The 21,886-nt window shown below is 43.7% G+C and overlaps 1 protein-coding gene and 1 non-coding gene across 2 annotated transcripts in view; both read right to left on the reverse strand.

Moving 5' to 3' along the window:
• Positions 1-21,886, reverse strand: part of LOC126259844 (RNA-binding protein Raly-like) — a 1,182,113-nt gene that overhangs the window by 995,434 nt on the left and 164,793 nt on the right. The window lies entirely within an intron of this gene.
• Trnas-aga (transfer RNA serine (anticodon AGA)) lies at positions 10,689-10,763 on the reverse strand. Its single transcript has one exon. It is a non-coding gene; the product is annotated as a tRNA-Ser (tRNA).

Consider the following 21,886-nt stretch of genomic DNA (forward strand, 5'->3'; position numbering starts at 1 on the left):
GCAAGATCTCCGGATCTGTCCCCCATTGAGCATGTTTGGGACTGGATGAAGCGTCGTCTCACGCGGTCTGCACGTCCAGCACGAACGCTGGTTCAGCTGAGGCGCCAGGTGGAAATGGCATGGCAAGCCGTTCCACAGGACTACATCCAGCATCTCTACGATCGTCTCCATGGGAGAATAGCAGCCTGCATTGCTGCGAAAGGTGGATATACACTGTACTAGTGCCGAAATTGTGCATGCTCTGTTGCCTGTGTGTATGTGCCTGTGGTTCTGTCAGTGTGATCATGTGATGTATCTGACCCCAGGAATGTGTCAATAAAGTTTCCCCTTCCTGGGACAATGAATTCACGGTGTTCTTATTTCAATTTCCAGGAGTGTATTTTCGCCTTCAGCCGTTAACTCTTCGCTGTTGAAGACTGTCAAAAGCGCTGCGAGGTGTCAGCGGTTTCCTCCCCGTGATTCGACTGTATATGAGTGTCTTAGTTGTAAAAGATGTGACATTTTTTCACAAATCTCAGTTCTTATGACATATCTCATGATACGCATATCACACATTGATATAATTTTGTAGGTACATTCAGCGGCATATGGGGATACTATATGCAGTAAGTGTTGCTAACAGAGTAAGTAGCAACAAGGTAAAAAATGCAAACGTCATGAAAATGTGACAGTTTCTCACACATATGAGCGTTTATGACGTCATATCCCCTGATATATGTGTCATACAATGATATAATTCTATAGGTAAATTTAATGTGATATGTGGATACTGTGTGAAAACTTTACTGCGAATAGCGTAATTAGCACCGAAGTTGCAAATTTATACGTTATGGATGATGCGCCAATTTTTCTCACATCTCAGCGTATCCTGAACTATCATAGTTGTGTGATATTTAGCCCCACAGCGATTGTTGCCTGACAGTAAACGTTATGTGTACCAAGTTTGGTCGAAATTGTATCAGTGTTTTAGGACACACACACACGCACACACACACACACACACACACACACACACACACACACACACACAGACACATGGGTACCATTTCACAGTATGTATGGTTATGTTATGAGGTATGCGTCTATAATGACATAATTTCGCAGGTACATTAGGTCGTATACGTGGATATTGTCTGCAAAATGTTTTGCAATTAGATTATAATCACGAAAGTAATAAATTTAAACGTTACAGCTGATACTGAAGTTTTACAGCAGGAACAGCGAAAATGTAGTAAACAGCACAATTTTTTGCTTTCATTATTTTGTGTTCTGTTGGGTGTCAGTGAGAACAAGATACGAAAAGGTTTCTAGTTATGGGTCAAGTTTGCTGGAAGTCGCCAAGTGCTGTTTTGCAAATACAGAATGAATACAGTCTGCCTAATTTGCGTGCGTTAAGACAAATCTCATTTCTAGGTATAAATACTTGACTTTCTGTGTAAAAGTTTAACTTAAGATTAGACATGTTAATAAGTAGAACATGAGGGCATTTTAATTTTTTAATTCAGTCAGTAATTATGCGAAATACAGGAACTGGAATTTTTGTTGTCCATGTAAGCCATTAGGTACGAGATTGCAACTATGACTTAGTGACCGGTCTGTGTTTTAGGAATTTACTAACACGCACAGATCCTGGACAAAATATTCGTCACCTCCAAGAGAAATCATGCAGATACCGACTAAAACCGACCCTAGCGTTGGTAATAGTAGTAGTCCGGCGAGGAAGAGAATCCACCGTATCTAGTACGAGGTGCTCTTTGGTGGTTAGACCACACAGAGGCAATAGTTTACGGGAATGTGGGTTACTTTACTTCATCCACTGTCTCGAATAGTACTTGATATTATTTGTGTGATTAAGATCAGGTGATTTAGTGTGTCAGTCAAGATGTGACAGTGATCCTGACTGTTCATCAGACCAGGAAAGTATGCATGAACAAACAGCCTCGTATTACACTGAAGTGACAAAAATCATGGGATAGCGATATGCACATATACACATGGCGGTTGTAACGCGTGCGCAAGGTATAATAGGACAGTGCCCTGGCGGCGCTTCAGCTGTGTTCAGGAGATTGTTGTCAAAAGATTTCCGACGTGATTACGCCCGCACGACGGCAATTAACAGACTATGAAATCGTAATGATAGGTGCAGCTAGATCCACGAGATATTCCATTTGGGAAATCATTAGGGAATTCATTATTTCGAGATCCACAGTGTCTAGAGTGTGCCGGCAACGTAATGGCCGTCGGCGTTCACTTAACGGCCGAGAGCAGCAGGGTTTGCGTAGAGCGGTCAGTGCAATACTGCGTGAAACAACGGAATAAATCAATGTGGGACGTGCAACGAACGTGTCTGTTGGGCCTGTGTGGCGAAATTTTTCGCTAATGGGCTATGGCAGCAGACGACCGACGTGAGTGCCTTTGTTAACAGCACGACATCGCCTGCAGCGCCTTTCTTGGGCTCACGATCAGATCGGTTTGACCCTAGACGACTGGAAAATCGTGGCCTGGTCAGATGATTCCCGATTCCAGTTCATAAGAGCTGATGTTAGGGTTCGAATGAGGAGCAGACCCCAAGAAGTCATGGACCCAGGTTGTCCACAAGGCACTAAGCAAGCTTTTGCTCAGTAATGGTGTGAGCTGGCCAACTGAACCGGTCATTGACTGGAGTTGGTCACCATCAGCTACTTCACTTCCAGCCATTCATTGGCTTAATGTTACCAAACCAGAATGCAGTTTTTACGGATGACAATGCACTATGTCACCGGGCCACAATAGGTTATTTTCCTATGTCAAAAATATGGTTCGCATTGTTGTCATTCTCATTCATTATAATATTTAAATAGCATTTACGATAAATATTCTCACAATATATCTGTTATTTTTATGTAGTTAGAACTTAAAAATCATTTAACATCAATATCTGTTCACGTGATCACAGACGTTCTGTTTTTGGCTGAAGCTCTAGTGACGTCACGGACTAGCAATAAGACGAAGCTATACGTGCGTTAGAGGAGCGTTAGCTGAAATTACGAGGTTTTCACGTAGTTTCTCTGCAAACAGTTTAACTAGTAGAGCACTTTCCCGCGAAAGGCAAAGGTCTCCAGTTCGAGTCTCCGTTCGAGTCTCCGTTCGGTACACACTCTTGATCAGCCAGTAAGTTTCATATCAGAGTACACTCCGCTGCAGAGTGAAAGGAATTGTAGAACTGTTGTAAATAGGACCGTATATTATAACTAGATTGTCGACTATCAGTAACGAGCTACGACTCAGAACACAACGAAATTATTTCTCGCCAAACTTAGTGCTAATTTCCTTTCTAGAAGACGCCAACTTCAGCAGAGATTCTACATTCAGAAGGTGTTCGGTGGCGCAACGGATAGCGCATTCGACCCCAGAGTAAGACTTCCCATGTTTCAATCCTGGAAGCCGGCACCTAGCTCAGCGTGTTCGGTTAGAGGGTTAGCTGTCCTCTGTCATAAAAAAAAAACTCAGTGAACGGACTAACGATGAACATGAACGGGTGTTGCGAAACGTCCGCATCGAACAAATTCAAAGAACAATAACAAACAAAGTTAGATAAAAAATCCTGGAATAGCCATAAGTATTACACGAAATGCGAAAGTAGCGTTAACAAGAACTGATTGTAGCAGTTGTTTTAATTGCGGGATGTATTATATGCAGCTTCACATTACTCTTAGTCTGAGAAATGAACAGCAGAGGATAAGTGATATTACTTTTCCAACAGACAATTCACTTTTTTGGAAAGCATTGATAGTAGTGAAAATATCACCATATGCCCACAGTATAACGAGGTGTAAGACAATGAGGTTATATGGAGAGATATAAAGCGTGTACAACATACAGGTGATACAAACAAAAGGGCTCTGATGTTTGTGAGAGTAAACTAACTTCATCTTTATGTAATGCGATGAAAGTGCGGAAGTTTAATCAATAATGATTCAACTTAGACAGTACGAAGACAATAACATTGATTCTAATAAAGTAAGAAGTGTGTGATCTCATAACCCAGAAAATATCTTTCTGAAAGTGAAGTGTGTGAATAGCGATTGCAAATGTAAGCGCGTGTAAACAGCAAGGGAAACACAGTAATATTGAGCTTCTGATCAGTATGGTGAAGTTTTGTAATTGCGATTTGGTTTTCATATGAGAGAACTGAAGAGTCGTTTTACAAATAAGTTAAGATGTTCTTTCGGGTTAGATTGGAACCGGCGGTCTATGGACATTATCTTACAAAATTCGACTGTCTACCGCTCTAACAACTGTTACATCGGTGTAAGTTGGTAAAACCACAATTTTCACAAGTTTATTTCGCTGAATCCTGCTATAGTGGGAAAGTAATTCGCGGACTAACGTTAATGTTAACTTTTCAGTGCAATACATCTTTGATTACATCAATGAACTTGTGCGTCAACGTGGCGGCAATACAATGCAACCACGTTTTACATATTCTCATTCTCTAGATCACTCGAAAACAACTTTTCAGGAACTTCCTGGCAGATTAAAACTGTGTGCCGGACCGAGACTCGAACTCGGGACCATTGCCTTTCGCGGGCAAGTGCTCTACCAACTGAGCTACCCAACCACGACTCACGCCCCGTCCTTACAGCTTTATTTCCGCCATTACCTCGCCTCCTACCTTCCAAACCTTACAGAAGCTCTCCTGCGAACCTTGAAGAACTAGTACTCATGAAAGAAAGAATATTGCGGAGACATGGTTTAGCCACAGCCTGGGGGATGTTTCCAGAATGAGATTTTCACTTTGCAGCGGAGTGTGCGCTGATATGAAACTTCCTGGCAGATTAAAACTGTGTGCTGGACCGAGACTCGAACTCGGGACCATTGCCTTACGCTCTACCAACTGAGCCACCCAAGCACGTCTCACGCCCCGTCCTCACAGTTTTACTTCCGCCAGCATACAGTTTTAATCTGCCAGGAAGTTTCATATCAGCGCACACTCCGCCGGCCGGTGTGGCCGTGCGGTTCTAGGCGCTTCAGTGTGGAACCGCGTGACCGCTACGGTCGCAGGTTCGAATCCTGCCTCGGGCATGGATGTGTGTGATGTCCTTAGGTTAGTTAGGTTTAAGTAGTTCTAAGTTCTAGGGGACTGATGACCACAGATGTTATGTCCCATAGTGCTCAGAACCATTTGAACCATTTTGAATCAGCGCACACTCCGCTGCAGAGTGAAAATCTCATTCTGGAAACTTTTCAGGAGTTTTTATACATGTATTTGTACAGTATGGTACTACACACCATTTGTAGCACATTTTCTGAAACGTAAATTCCAAAACAAGACATCACTGTGAATTGGCATTATGACAGCAGGAGCTGCGAGCTAGCCATTAACGTCACAGACATCACATGACTCCAAAGGAGAGTTTTAGCGGGCTATCTAATTATTTGAATTTCGTTTTCATTTTTATATAACAATACCGAAATAAACGAGGAGGAAAAGCATGTACGGAGTATAAAATGACACAATCATTTAGGACAATTTCCAGAAAATAGTTAAATACCGTATTCTCCGCGACTGATGTGAAGAACATTCTAGATAGTTCTAACTAGTGATTAGGAGGCCCAGATCGCCCACCATGAATCCCCTCGAATATTTATGGAACATAGTCGAGAAATCAGTTCGTGCGCAAAGTCCTGAAGAGGCAAATCTTTCGCAATTATCGACCGCTATAGAGGGAGCAGCGCTCAGTATTTGTGCAGAAGACTTCCAACCAATTATTGGGTTCATGCTACGTCGGATTGCTGCACTACAACTGGAAGAAGGAAATCCGACACGTTATTAGCAGGTATCCCATGAGTTTTGTTACCTCAGCGTGTAATCAAACCCTATTAAAGTGATAATTTCCACAAGGAAATGAAATTACGAGTACTGGTAGATTTTATGTCAGTGATTGTCGTATCTAAGAACTAAGATTTCATGTTAATTTTTTCTTCTGGAGGATTACTTAAATTCGTGGTTGAGAATGCTATTGAATGCATTCTGCGCGAAGCCCAGCACAGCAGAGACAAGAGTGTCAGTATTGGGCCATTAGTTCCGAGCAGGCAACCTGTCCATTCTGCTGTCATCGCCAGGTGAAGCGAGAGGCAAGGTAGGAAAGCGCGAAGTCCAGTATACTGAGCCGGCCGGAGTGGCCGAGCGGTTCTAGGCGCTACTCTCTGGAACCGCGCGACCGCTACAGTCGCAGGTTCCAATCCTGCCTCGGGCATGGATGTGTGTGATGTCTTTAGGGTAGTTAGGTTCAAGTAGTTCTAAGTTCTAGGGGACTTATGACCTTAGAAGTTAAGTCCAATAGTGCTCAGAGCCATTTTTGAACCAGTATACTGCGAAATGCTGGACAAATGACAGTTTATAGGAAAGGTCCGTGGTAGTGGAGTGGAAGAGGTCATGCTGTTCTGCGCTTGGAAGCATGGTACCAGCGGCTGGCAGGCTAGCACCAGGCTAACTGAGGTTACTGAATTTGCTAAGAACCAGTAAGAGCAGTCACCGTTGGCTAATATAAATAAATTCTCGAGTTGTAGAACGGAGCTCGTCTGTTAAGTACGTGGAGGAGGTCTGATTGGCTGTAACACAGAAGGGGAGAGATAGTGGGAGGCAGATGCTGCCTGTTTCTGAGCTCCAGAACTATATGAGTTAACTACGTTACGAAGGGTAGACTACCGCCTTATTAGAACTTTGAAGTACGCTTAATTAGCAGTCAGAAGTTTAACATGCTCTCAGTTGAGGTAGTAAGTGCATGTGTGATTCCTCCAGCTGCTCTTTCCTTCCTTCCTGATTAAGATTGGTAATCAATGTGCGGCTTCTGCGAACTTACTTGCTTCCCTAAAAGTTGTGCTGTTTCCAAGTAGTCACTACAGATCGATTATCCGAACTTTGCCATGAACCTACCTGTTCTCCGTCATTGGTGCACTTCGTGCTCAGTTTGTAGAATTGAGGTACTTCTAATAAGTAAGGTTTTGTAGCGACCTCTTGTTCCAGTCAGTAGTTCGATGTACTCCCTGTTTTATTACCTTTGTGACTTGCAGCACGCATCTTTCATGTCTGTCACGTATGTTTAATTAGGAAAATTCGATAAGTTAACCACTGTGAGGCATATGTAGCTAAAATCATGTTATCCTATGGGGACGGATCTGTGTGTCGTTAAAGTCATCCGATACCGATCATTCTGACATCCAAAGGGTATGTTATGTGATTCTTCAATTTCTCCAGTCGTATTTTATGACGAAATAAATCTCGGTGAACAGCCTGGTGCGAGTGTGCGTAGGGCACAATATGGGCTGATGTACTGGAATCACTCCTGATGATGGTAACGTGGTCGATTGCCGAAATATTGTGTCCTATGCACACTCATACCAGGCTGTTCACCCGAGATTTATTTCGTCAAAGGGTATGTTGATTGCTCAGCTGTAAACTCACTGCGGTTTGGACGTAACTCTTTTTGTTTGGCCAGTGCTACTACCGGAGTGTAGCCGCATTATGTAGAATGTGATTGCATGAGTGGTGTGACGAAATGTATTGAAGTATTTTTATAAAAGTGTACTGTATCTACTCGTAAGTGAAATACACGCGATGGTGAATTATTACCTAGATATTTGTGACTATACCACTTTAGAAGCTTCAGTAACACAGGCGTGCCTCTTGTGATTGCTTAGGTAATTAGTTTCATGTTCCGTGGATCATTTATACGATTATTCCTAATGTTGTGTAACGAGGAATTTTACATTCACGTTATATCTCCATATGAAAATATGGCTATATGCTGATCATCTACAACTTTTTACTACTGTTGTGAGTTAATAATTCTCACCCGTCACCTTTTACACATTACAAATTAGAAATTCATCTACAGAATAGAAGAACTTGTCTAGAAGAAACTTCTTCTGTTTGGTTTCAATTTTAACATTTCTTTTTGTCACGCGATTTATATCGTTAGTTAAGTGATCAAAACTTTCGGTGCTAGCTTTTGCACCCCTTCTTGTGCTAAAGACAACCATAGCGTAAAGTGATGAATGTACACTACTGGCCATTAAAATTGCTACACCAAGAAGAAATGCAGATGATAAACGGGTATTCATTGGACAAATATATTATACTAGAACTAACATGTGATTACATTTTCACGCAATTTGGGTGCATGGATCCTGAGAAATCAGTACACAGAACAACCACCACTGGCCGTATTAACGGCCTTGATACGCCTGGGCATTGAGTCAAACAGAGCTTGCATGGCGTGTACAGATACAGCTGCCCATGAAGCTTCAACAGGATACCACAGTTCAAGAGTAGTGACTGGCGTATTGTGACGAGCCAGTTGCTCGGCCACCATTGACCAGACGTTTTCAATTGGTGAGAGATCTGGAGAATGTGCTGGCCAGGGCAGCAGTCGAACATTTTCTGTATCCAGAAAGGCCCGTACAGTATCTGCAACATGAGGTCGTGCATTACCCTACTGAAATGTAGGGTTTCGCAGGGATCGAATGAAGGGTCGAGCCACGGGTCGTAACATATCTGAAATGTAACAAATGGTTCAAATGGCCCTGAGCACTATGGGACTTAAGATCTAACGTCATCAGTCCCCTAGAACTTAGAACTACTTAAACCTAACTAAGTACATCACACACATCCATGCCCGAGGCAGGATTCGAACCTGCGATCGCAGCGGTCGCGCGGTTCCAGACTGAATCGCCTACAACCGCTCGGCTACAACGGCCAGAAGCAATGAAGACTTTCCTTTTCAAATATGAGTTACCCCACAACGTTACCTTTTCCATGTTAAATTCTCTTTAATATGGAGAACTAAGAATTTTGAAAAGTCCACCGTTTTTTCCATGTGTATGCAACGCTGCTCGTAGACGGCCGTCCGATAGGCTTCCAGGGCTTGTGCCAGTGGCGCGGGAAAGCAATAAGGTTACTCTCAAAGTAAAAGCCGGCTTGAGTGGCCGTGCGGTTCTAGGCGCTACAGTCTGAAACCGAGCGACCGCTACTGTCGCAGGTTCGAATCTTGCATCGGGCATGGATGTGTGTGATGTCCTTAGTTTAGTTAGGTTTAATTAGTTCTAAGTTCTAGGCGACTGATGACCTCAGGAGTTAAGTCGCATAGTGCTCAGAGCCATTTGAACCATTTGAACCTCAAAGTAAAATCTTGTCAAAAGGCATAGAAGCCCTGAAAGATTTTGGATGTTAAGTAAAATCAGTAAGCGGTTCGAAATCGTCTCTTCATTCACTCTGTTCAAAGTGTTCAAATGTGTGTGAAATATTATGGGACTTAACTGCTAAGGTCATGAGACACTAAGCTTATACACTACTTAACCTAAATTATCCTAAGGACAAACACACACACCCATGCCCGAGGGAGGTCTCGAACCTCCACCGGGACCAGCCGCACAGTCCATGACTGCAGCGTCTCAGACCTTCACTCAATGGCCATACTGGCGCTGAAATGTAAAATATCAGAGAGGTAGTCGATGTACTGAATTCGGTCTTCCGAAATTGTTCCACAGCGAAAGATCGTAACACGTTCCCTCCTTTTGGTCACAGTACGAACGTCGAAGTGGCAGGTACTGAGATAACCGTTCGAGGAACAGAAAAGCAACTACAGTCGCTTAGTATTGGAAAGGCATCAATTCTTTATTACCAGTTCTATGTCATTCACCAGCCAGAGCTGGACAGACAGCGTCAAGATGCCACATTATCAAAATACATTAATACAACTCAACTATGATAGTAATTTAATAGATTACAATGATATCACAACTATAAAATAAAGTATAAAATGAAATTAAATATAATGGTTGCTGTTGGAGTCATTGAACTGAACTCAAGCTCAGGTAAACACTATGCTATTACTAGAGAAGAATTCTTCAATATTGTAGAAGGGTTGCTCTTTTAGCTTACACAAAATAGTAGTTTTAAACTGCTCCCATGGTAAAGACAATGTAATCAGGTAGAGCATTAAGCAATTTTAGGGCCACCATTGGGAAGCTGTTTTGTGTCTTTGCTAATCAACACCTTGGCATGTCGATACCGTCTTTTTTGCGAGTGCTGTATTTGTGAACTTCGTTTCTCTTTCTGTAAATATCATGGTTTCTCTTTATGTGGAAAAACCTGGTGAAAATTGTTTTACAGTGTTTTGTTTTTTTGCTTGAAGTAATGATGCTCATTGCTTTCTTTTGAAGTAATAGCACAGTCTTGCAGCTTGCAGAATGGCCCCACAACAACAGCCCATAAGTGATGTGGCTGTGGAACATTGCATAGTACGCAGTTAGAAGCTGCCGGCCAGTGTGGCCGTGCGGTTCTAGGCGCTTCAGTCTGGAACCGCGTGACCGCTAAGGTCGCCGGTTCGAATCCTGCCTCGGGCATGGATGTGTGTGATGTCCTTAGGTTAGTTAGGTTTAAGTAGTTCCAAGTTCTAGGGGACTGATGACCACAGATGTTAAGTGCCATAGTGCTCAGAGCCATTTTGAACAGTTAGAAGCTACTGTTCCGGTACTATACTTTTCAGTTTCCCCAAGAGGTACAGGACCCGTGATAGTTTGGAACATACATGTTTGGTGTGCTGTTGCCAGGTTAATTTCGTATCATTCTGTTCATGATAAACCAGGCCTTAGCTTCACTGAACAAGACTTCTGCTTGAAACTTCCTGGCAGATTAAAACTGTATGCCGGACCGAGACTCGAACTCGGGACCTTTGCCTTTCTCGGGCAAATGCTCTACCGACTGAGCTACCCAAGCACGACTCACGTCCAGTCCTCACCGATTTACTTCTGCCAGTACCTCGTGTCCTACCTTCCAAAGGTAGGAGACGAGGTACTGGCAGAAGTACAGCGGTGAGGACGCGGCGTGAGTCATACTTGGGTAGCTCAGTTGGTAGAGCACTTGCCCTGAAAGGCAAAGGTCCCCAGTTCGAGTCTCGGTCCGGCATACAGTTTTAAATTGCCAGGAAGTTTCATATCAGCGCACACTCCGCTGCAGAGTGAAAATCTCATTCAAGACTTCTGCTTGTTGGACTGCCTGTACAACATTCTCTCCCTTTGAGAACAAGGTTGTATCATCTGCAAACTGCAAGGTGTGCCCATTGGAGCCTGGAATGGTGCAGTCTCTGGCAGTAGACAGTGAAGGTATGTGATAGTAACATATAGCGTATACACAGGAATAGAAATCCACTACTGTACAACCACACTATTGATGAAAAACTACTGGAAACAGGATCACCATAAAATATCCAGGAGTAACTATTCAGAGAGAGCTGAAGTGGAAAGATCACATAAAACAAATACGTAGTAGGGAATTCAGAAGCCAGGATTGAGATTCATAGGAAGAATCTTAAGGAAATGTAATTCATTAACGAAAAATGTGGTTATCAAGGAGTTTGTTCGATCGGTTCCTGAGTATTTTTCATGAGATCCTTGAAAGTAGGAGTGATAGAAGAGATAGGGAAGATCCAAAGAAGAGCGGCACGTTTCGCCACGGGTTAGTTTAGTCGGTGGAGCGTTACAGACGTGCTCAACGAACTCCGGTAGCAGACGTTACAAGAGAGGCGCTGTGCATCACGGAGAGATTTAATGCTGAAATTTCGAGAGAGCCCTTACCTAGAAGAGTCGGACAACATATTACTTCCTCCCACATATATCTCACGATTTGGTAACGACGAGCAAATTCATCATTTTAGAGGCGCTATAAGAGGTTTAGTGACAATCATTCTTCCCACTCGCCATTCGCGATTGGAGCAGGATACAGCCGCCGGTACGCACGCCATGCTTTCTAACGTCTGCTTCGACCTTGCTGAGTCCAACGTGCTGCTGAACGTTCAGAAACGGTGCGAGCTGTGCATACGGTACGTGGGCCCCAACGTGGTATACACAGTCACATCGCCTTCCAGTGGCAGCTGTCGGCTCGCACATCACACTGTTTACGAAATGAACGGGCGTAAAATTCGTACGTTACCTCTAGTAAACGCACATATAGTCCCTTGTCCAGTTACTTGTCATTTTGTTCTCTCTGTAGTATATTTTAATAAAAACTTTAATATGGATGGATATGTTATAAGGCAAAAAAAGGAAGTACTTTGTCCACTCAGTAAGGACATCGGCTTATAAACTTGCATTAGAAATAGCACAATACAAGTTTACAATAGTTCTCCACGCAAGACAGAGATTATTCAATCACTAACTTTTTAGTAAAATCCTAATCATACTTGATCACTGTTCCTATGTACCAACAGAATCTTTACGATATGCCAAACACAAAACTTATAACAAGAAAGTGCAAAATATTTTACTGCAAGAAACGGAAGCTGCCTTGCTGATTAAGCCAGTCGAACAAACTCACTCCTCAGAACGAGTGAACCTGTTTTTTACATAACAACGAATATTACAGAACATACTTTTATTAAACTAACAGGACACTATCACAACGGGTCTTAATATGCGAAGGCTAGTAAAATGTTTGTGGATCAAAAATGGTTCAAATGGCTCTGAGCACTATGGGACTCAACTGCTGAGGTCATTAGTCCCCTAGAACTTAGAACTAGTTAAACCTAACTAACCCAAGGACATCACAAACATCCATGCCCGAGGCAGGATTCGAACCTGCGACCGTAGCGGTCTTGCGGTTCCAGACTGCAGCGCCTTTAACCGCACGGCCACTTCGGCCGGCTGTTTGTGGATCCTGTGAGATGCGAACCAGTAATAAATCACTCGTTATCCTACAATTCTGCGACTCTTCTCATTGCACTATACCGACTACAACAGTTACGCTCTGACACTTTGCGACTTAGCGTTTCCTGAGACCTTTAGTCGTCGAAGTTACGGCATACTTTCATAATACGAAAGTTAGAATAATTTTTTATCCACCCATATGAGTTTACCGCCATTTTATTACAGAAAATCATAAAAGTAAAGAAGTGTTTTCGAGATATCCTCGATGAGTTGTTGGTAAGAACCGGCTTTTATGAACACGTGACCTCTCGCGAATCTGTACTGGAGGGAGACGGTGTGCACGCGAAGTAGGTAGCGTCTTCTGTCACACTGGTCGACCTTCAAACGCATTCAGAATATGTATCATACTAGATACTGCTCTGCAGATTCGGAAAGGTTCCCCAACGCGCTTTTTCACCGCTATGACGTCAGAAACTGGCACGTTCGATGCACAATGTTCGAATGCTCGGTCCGCGTGCCGGCGGCTTGCGGGGGATCAGTTAAGCTGGATTCACATACGCGTCTAGTGTTGCGCCACAGCTTGTGGCTTTCTGCAGTGTCATCGTGACAGGACGCCACAAATTCTACGTAGTTACCCAGCTCTCAATACGGCGTCAGTTGAGATCATATGAGCGGATGTGAATGTTATACGGCAGCTTATGGCCTTTTAGAGCTGTTAAAAGAAGAAAGACAAAACCCGGATGTGGGATCCGAAAATAAGATTTCGGATGGATATAAATGAGCGGTCACAATCACCTTTATGCAGTGGCAAACTATCCAACAGCTGGCATTTAATACTATCTGCAGATACTCTTCCAAAATTTTAGAATCTTTTTGTATTCATTGATAAAGGCGTTTCAAATAACTATTTGGTTTCGCAGCTGTCACTCACAGTGTGGAGCTATTTCCTGCATGTTGTTGTTGTTGTCCTCTTCACTCCTAAGACTGATTTGATGCAGCTCTCCATGCTACTCTATCCTGTGCAAGCTTCTTCATCTCCCAGTACTTACTGCAAACCTACTTCCTTCGGAATCTGCTTAGTGTATTCATCTCTTGGTCTCCCTCTACGATTTTTCCCCTCCACGCTGACCTCCAATGGTAAATTTGTGATCCCTTGATGCCTCATAACATGTCCTACCAACCGGTCCCTTCTTCTTGTCAAGTTGTGCCACAAACTCCTCTTCTCCCCAATTCTATTCAGTACCTCCTCATCAGTTATGTGATCTACCCATCTAATCTCCATCATTCTTCTGCAGGACCACATTTCGAAAGCTTCTATTCTCTTCTTGTCCAAACTATTTATCGTCCACGTCTCACTTCCATACATGGCTACACTCCATACTAATACTTTCAGAAACGACTTCCTGACACTTAAATCTATACTCGATGTTAACAAATTTCTCTTCCTCAGAAACGATTTCCTTGCCATTGCCATTCTACATTTTATATCCTCTCTACTTCGACCATCATTAGTTATTTTGCTCCCCAAATAGCAAAACTCCTTTACTACTTTAAGTGTCTCATTTCCTAATCTAATTCCCTCAGCATCACCCGATATAATTCGACTATATTCCATTATCCTCGTTTTGCTTTTGTTGATGTTCATCTTATATCCTCCTTTCAGGACACTGTCCATTCCGTTCAACTGCTCTTCCAAGTCCTTTGCTGTCTTTGACAGAATTACAATGTCATCGGCGAACCTCAAAGTTTTTATTTCTTCTCCATGGATTTTAATGCCTACTCCGAATTTTTCTTTTGTTTCCTTTACTCCTTGCTCAATATACAGATTGAATAACATAGGGGAGAGGCTACAACCCTGTCTCACTGCCTTCCCAACCACTGCTTCTCTTGCATGCCCCTCGACTCTTATAACTGCCATCTGGTTTCTGTACAAATTGTAAATAGCCTTTCGCTCCCTGTATTTTATCCCTGCCACCTTCAGAATTTGAAAGAGAGTATTCCAGTCAACTTTGTCAAAAGCTTTCTCTAAGACTACAAATGCTAGAAACGTAGGTTTGCCTTTCTTTCTTTCTTCTAAGATAAGTCGTAAGGTCAGTATTGCCTTACGTGTTCCAACATTTCTACATCCACAATTTATAGAATCTTTGGTCTCACAAATCGCGAGGTTTACCAGCTGTAGAAGTATGAAACCGGAATAATGTAGCAATAATTACACGTCTACTGTTTGTAACTGATAAACAATATTTTACTCAAAATAATCTCCATTGCTATTTACACATCTCCAACCTCTCCGGAAGGCTGACTGCCACGCCAATTTTTTTTTTTCTTTTGAAGCGAACCAGTAAGCGAGCCGTTTTCGTATATTTTCACATGAACTGAAGCGCTGTTCAGAGAGTGCGTGTCCCAGTGATGCAAATAGACGATAATCGGACGGAGCCAAGTCTGGAAAATAAGCCGAATGCCCTCGTATTTGCAAACCGAACGCCTCGTTTCCCTGACCCGTTTTTCTGTATGTGTGTGTGTGTGGGGGGGGGGGGGGGGTTATCATGGAGCGATATGACTTTTTGTTGCCTTTTTTCCATATTCTGGTCAGTTTACACGTAATGCTCGATTTAAATCGATTATTTGCTGTAGGTAGCGATCAGTATTAACGGTTTCACCGGGTTTTAGCAGCTCATAATAGATGACACCTTTCTGATCTCACCAAACACAGAGAATTGCTTTCTTTCCAAAGCCATTTCGTCTTACAATGGATGTCGATGGATTGCCTGTATTCACTCACGATTTACAACGATTAGCGTTCTCAAAATATATCCATATTTTATCACCTGTCACTATTCGATGGAGAAACGACTTTCTTTTGTATCTGACGAGCGGAGTTCACAAGTGGTCTTTCGATTTGCTTGTTGTCTTTCGTTTAGTTCATGCGGAGCCCAACTTTCCCACTTCCTGCGCCTTTCCCGTAGCTTTCAGTCGAAGAGAAACGGCTTTCTGCGTCACATTCGATTGTTCCGCGAGTTCCTGTTGAGTCTGAGAATCATCTTCATCCAATAAGAAGGCCTGCAACTCGTTGCCTTCGACCTTTTTCGGTGGTTTCACGCGCTGGTCTTTTCTGACGACAAAACCACCAGTTTTAAATTTTTGAACCACTAGAAACACTCTGTTCTTCCAATAGCATGTTCGCCGAAAGCTTCGACAAGCATTCGATGCGATTCTGCAGCAGTTTTCTTCAAATGATAACAGAAAACCACTGCTGTGCGCAAATCGTAGTTTGTAGGCACATACTGGACATGTTTATTGGTTTGAAACAGATACCGATGTATGAAACTTGGATTACTGTGTGTTGACATTCGTCGTCAGCCGCTACAGGAACCAGATGGCACCGCAGACGTGGCCCTACACTGATGGCTAGCACCATCCATAGGGAACTTACAGTTTCATACTTCTGCATCTCGTATACAACTCGCTTTTTTGATTAGATTTATTGACTTTCTTTCATTTACATATCCAAAAATCTTTTAAGATTGTCGGATAAGTCATTGGTACGCAAATATTGCCTACACACACACACACACACACACACAAACACACACATCCAGCCAGTGCAGAAAATCAAACATAGGTTGATATTCTTGTATACTAATGGCCATTTGCTACACCACGAAGATGACGTGCTACAAATGCGAAATTTAACCGAGAGGAAGAATATGCTGTGATATGCAAATGAGTAGCTTTTCAGAGCATTCACACAAGGTTGGCGCCGGTGGCGACACCTATAACATGCTGACATGAGGAAAGTTTCCAACCGATTTCTCATACACAAACATCATCTGACCGGCGTTGCCTGGTGAAACGTTGTTGTGATGCCTCGTGTAAGGAGGAGAAATGTGTACCATCCCGTTTCCGACTTTGATAAAGGTCGGATTGTAGCCTATCGCGATTGCGGTTCATCGTATCGCGACATTGCTGCTCGAGTTGGTCGATATCCAATAACTGTCACAGAATATGGAATCTGTGGTGTCAGGAGGGAAATAAGGAACGACGTGCTGGATCCCAACGGCCTCGTATCACTAGCAGTCGAGATGACAGGCACCTTATCCGCATAGCTGCAACGGATCGTGCAACCACGTCTCGATCCCTGAGTCAACAGATGGGGACGTTTGCAAGGCAACAATCATCTGCACGAACAGTTCGACGACGCTTGCAGCGGCATGGACTATCAGCTCGGAGACCATGGCTGTGGTTACCCTTGACGCTGCATCACAGACAGGAGCGCCTGCGATGTTGTACTCAACGACGAACCTGGGTGCATGAATGGCAAAACGTCATTTTTTTCGGATGAATCCAGGTTCTGTTTACAGCATCATGACGGTCGCATCCGTGTTTGGCGACATCGTGGTGAACGCACATTCGAAGCGTGTATTCGTGATCGCCATATCGGCGTATCACCCGGCGTGATGCTATGGTGTGCCATTGGTTACACGTCTCGGTCACCTCTTGTTCGCATTGACGGCACTTTGAACAGTGGACGTTACATTTCAGATGTGTTACGAACCGTGGCTCTATCCTTCATTCGATCCCTGCGAAACCATTCATTTCAGCAGGATAATGAACGACCGCATGTTGCAGGTCCTGTACGGGTCTTTCTGGATATAGAAAAATGTTCGACTGCTGCCCTGGCCAGCACATTCTCCAGATCTCTCACCAACTGAAAACGTCTGGTCAATGGTGGCCGAGCAACTGGCTCGTCACAATACGCCAGTCACTACTCTTGATGAACTGTGGTACCGTGTTGAAGCTTCATGGGCAGCTGTACCTGTGCACGTTATCCAAGCTCTGTTTGACTATGTCCAGGCGTATCAAGGCCGTTATTACGGCCAGATGTGGCTGTTCTGGGTACTGATTTCTCAGGATCTATGCACCCAAATTGCGTGAAAATTTAATCACATGTCGGTTTAGCATAATATATTTTTCCAATGAATACCCGTTTATCATCTGCATTTCTTCTTAGTGTAGCAATTTTAATGGCGAGTAGTGTAGTTCCAGAAGCTACGAAAGTATACCTGCCGACAAGTGTTGTCACTTTTTACAGAAATAAAAACGGACTGAAATCGGATGCATTACAGATGCAATTCCTGCTCAATAACTGCGACAGATTTCTCGTGTTTCGAAATACTGCCTCCAGGGAGCAGTGGTGGCAGGAAAGTGGCGCCACAAAGTTAGACCAAACTGAAATTTATGTGGCATGACAAGAGTTGCACCTCTTAAGTTGCGCCAGTAAAAACTTGGGTGTTCACACATGCAATTGCAGTATGCCATTACCTATGGCGGCACTTTTGTTGCGAATCTGAACCCGGATTTAGTGGTAGCAGAAGTAAGTCCCCTCCGCCAAACACCCTTAGGAAGCTTGAGCAGTATGATGTAGATGCAGTGGCGAAATGAGATGTACGACCCCCCTGAAGTACAGCGCTGTCCCTCAGAGGCGCAGTCAAGTGCCCGCAGCGCCGCGGCAGTGTCTTCTAGCCAGCTGTCTGTCTGTCCACTCTGCTCGTCGCCTTCAGAGCAGCAGATCCTGTGCCAAGCGGCCGGTGCCCTGCCCGGGGAGACTTCAAAAGACGGCCCGTGTCGCGTCGCGTCGCGAGCCGCGAGCTGCGACAATAAACAACGCTCGGCGCCCGTGTCGGACAGACAGCCGGCGTGTCCCGCAGCGGCGAGCGGGAACGCTCCTTTGCGCGTCCTCGGTTCGCGTGCCGCGAGCGATAAAGCGCCGCGCGACAAAGGAACGCACCCGGCCGCTCCCTTTGTACTTGGCGACTGCGCGCGCCCGAGCCATTCTTTTGTGTCCCGACGACAAGTTAATTACGTTAAACGTTTCCTTTCAAACCGCGGGTGGCGCTTTCAGAGAGAACGCGAAAATAAGCTGAATACGCCGAGCCTTGGGGGCTTTCCTCGCCGGCTCGCCGGCCTTCTGTTCCCGGAACCAGGTGGCTCCACTGGCATCTGCAAAGATGTCCGCTCGTTCTCTACTCTTCTTCTCGCAGTACATTTTACATCGCCACTCGCAGTGTGCTTTCCTCGCCTTGCAACGACACGGTTATGCCGAAACCCTTAAGATCACTCTCTTGTTGAGCACAGAAGCACAGCATAACTTTTATTTCTGAGTTTATTAATTTCGGTTCATAAACCGAACTGGAAGTTTTCAAAGTATGCGACCGGGAAGGACGACGGTTCAGTCCCGTGTCCGGCCATCCTGATTTAGGTTTTCCGTGATTTCCCTAAATCGCTCCAGGCAAATGCCGGGATGGTTCCTTCGAAAGGGCATGGCCGACTTTCTTTCCTAATTCTATAAGACCGATGACCTCGCTGTCTGATCGCCTCCCCCAAACTGCCTCGGGCATGGATGTTTGTGATGTCCTTAGGTTAGTTAGGTTTAACTAGTTCTAAGTTCTAGGGGACTAATGACCTCAGCAGTTGAGTCCCATAGTGCTCAGAGCCAACCATTTAACCAGCCTCCCCCAAAACAACCCCAACCCAAAGTATGCGCCAGTGTTCTTAGCCGCAACCAGTATTGCTATCTGTTAGCAGAATTAGAAACGGTTTGCGTAAATACTGTCTGAAAACTTTGATCTTTGGCTATAATACTATACTGCTGAAAAGAACTGGGGGAATATGAGTTTGGGTGTCTGCGAGCAATAACTGAGCACCGGGTATGTTATCCAACTGCACTATAAACTCTCACAAGTCAAATACACAACAAAACGTAATTACCTCCTCCACTGTTGACATCTACATCTACATCAATACTCTGCAAATCAAACTTAAGTGCCTGGCAGAGGGATCATCGAACTAGCTTCACGATAATTCTCTGTTATTCTACTCTCGAACAGCACTAGGAAAAAACAGAACACATATGTCTTTCCGTGAGAGCTCTCATTTTCCTTATTTTATTACAATGATCGTTTTCTCCCACGTAGATCGGTGTCAGAAAAATATTTTCGCATCCGGCGGAGAAAGCTGGTGACCGAAATGTCGTGAGAAGATTCCCCCGCAATGAGAAACGCCTTTGTTTTAATGGTGCCTTGTCACGATAGTCCTAATCGTGCTGCTCTTCGTTGAACTTTCTCGATACACTCCGATAATCCTATCTGGTAAGGATGCCAGACCATGTAGCAGTACCCCAAAAGAGGACGGACAAGGCTCTTGTAGGCAGTCTGTTTATTGGATCTGCTACATTTTCTAAGTGTTCTGCCAATAAAACGCAGTTTTCGGTTCGCATTACCGACAGTATTCTCTAGGTATGTGTTCTTTCGAATTTACGTTGTTCGTAATTGTAATTCCTTGATATTTATTTTAATTTACGACCTTTAGACTAGACTCATTTATCGTGTAACCGAAGTTTAACAGATTCCTTTTACCACTCATGTGGACGACGTCACACTTTTCATTATTTTGAGTCAATCGCCAATTTTTGCATCATTCGGATTTATTTTCTAAATCGTTTTTCAATTTATTAGGATTTTCTGATAGACGATAGACGACGGCATCATCTGCAAACAACCTAAGACGGCTGCTCAGATTGTCTCCTAAATCGTTTATATAGATAAGGAACAGCAAGGGCCTATAACACTGCCTTGGGGAACGCCAGATATCACTTCTGTGTCTTCTGTGTTACTCGAACCCTTTTCATCTCTGACAGGAAATGTCGGATTCAGTTATGTGATTGAGGCGATATTTCATAAGTACACAATTTTACTTTTAAATGTCTCTAAGCACAATGGGACTTAACACACGAGGTCATCAGTCCTCTAGAACTACTTAAACCTAACGAACCTAAGGACATCACACACATCCATGCCCGAGGCAGGATTCGAACCTGCGACCATGGCAGCAGCGCGGTTCCGGATTGTTTGCAGACGATGCTGTCATTTACCGTCTTGTAAAGTCATCAGATGATCAAAACGACTTGCAAAATGATTTAGATAAGATATCTGTATGATGCGAAAAGTGGCAATTGACCCTGAATAAGGAAAAGCGTGAAATTATTCAAATGAGTACTAAAAGAAATCAGCTATATTTCGAGTGCGCGATAAGTCACACAAATCTGAAGGCTGTAAATTCACCTTAATACTTAGGGATTACAATTACAGATAACCTAAACTGCAACTATCACATAGATAATATTGTGGGTAGAGCAAATCAAAGGCTGCGATTCATTGGTGGAACACTTAGAAGGTGCAACAGGTCTACTAATTCTATTCTGGAGTATTGCTGTTCGGTGTGGGATCCGTATCGGGTGGGACTGACGGATGAAACCAAAAACGTACGAAGAAGGGCAGCTCGTTTTGTATTATCGCGAAATAGGGCATATAGTGTCACAGACATGATACGTGAACTGGAGTGGCAATCATTAAAACAAAGTCGTCTTTCGTTGCGACGGGATCTTCTCTTGAAATTTCAATCACCAGTTTTCTCCTCTGATTGCGAAAACATTCTGTTGTAACCCACCTACATACTGAGAAGTGATCATCACGATAAAGTAAGAGAAATCAGGGCTCGCACAGAAAAATTTAAGTGCTCGTTTTTCCCGCGTGCCGTTCGAGAGTGGAATGGTAGAGAGACAGCTTAAAGGTGGTTCATTGAACCCTCGGCCAGGCAATTTTTTGTGAATAACAGAGTAATCACGTAGATGTAGATGTAGACTGAGGCGCCTAGAACTGCTCGGCCACAGCGGGCGGCTGCAATTTTACTACAAGCCACTTGTGTGATACAGTGTCAAAAGCCGTTTGGAAATCTAGAAATATGGAATCAATTTGAAAACCCTTGTCAATAGCGCTCAGCATTTCGTGTGTGTAAAGAGCTAGTTGGGTTCCACAAGAAAGGTGTTTTCTAAATCCGTGCTGACCATCCTCTTCGAGGTAATTCATAATGTTTAAACAAATATAATAAGAACTAAAATATACAACACGTTTTGAAAACAAAGTGGAAACAATCATTCATCCCACCGTGATGGGTACTTTTCATTGGACTGTGAGAGCGTCAGTAACGTGCAAGCACACAGTCAGCCTTTATCACGACATGGCATGCTCTGTAAAAGTCTAGGGAGGTCACCCTCTGGTATCCTTCCCATTCTTGAATGAGAGACCATGGCAGTACTTGGAGAGTCTGTAGAGGAACAGGACGACCATGAATGCTTTTGTCA

This window comes from Schistocerca nitens, chromosome 5, assembly GCF_023898315.1.
Source record: "Schistocerca nitens isolate TAMUIC-IGC-003100 chromosome 5, iqSchNite1.1, whole genome shotgun sequence".
NCBI classification, from domain to species: Eukaryota; Metazoa; Arthropoda; class Insecta; order Orthoptera; family Acrididae; genus Schistocerca; species Schistocerca nitens.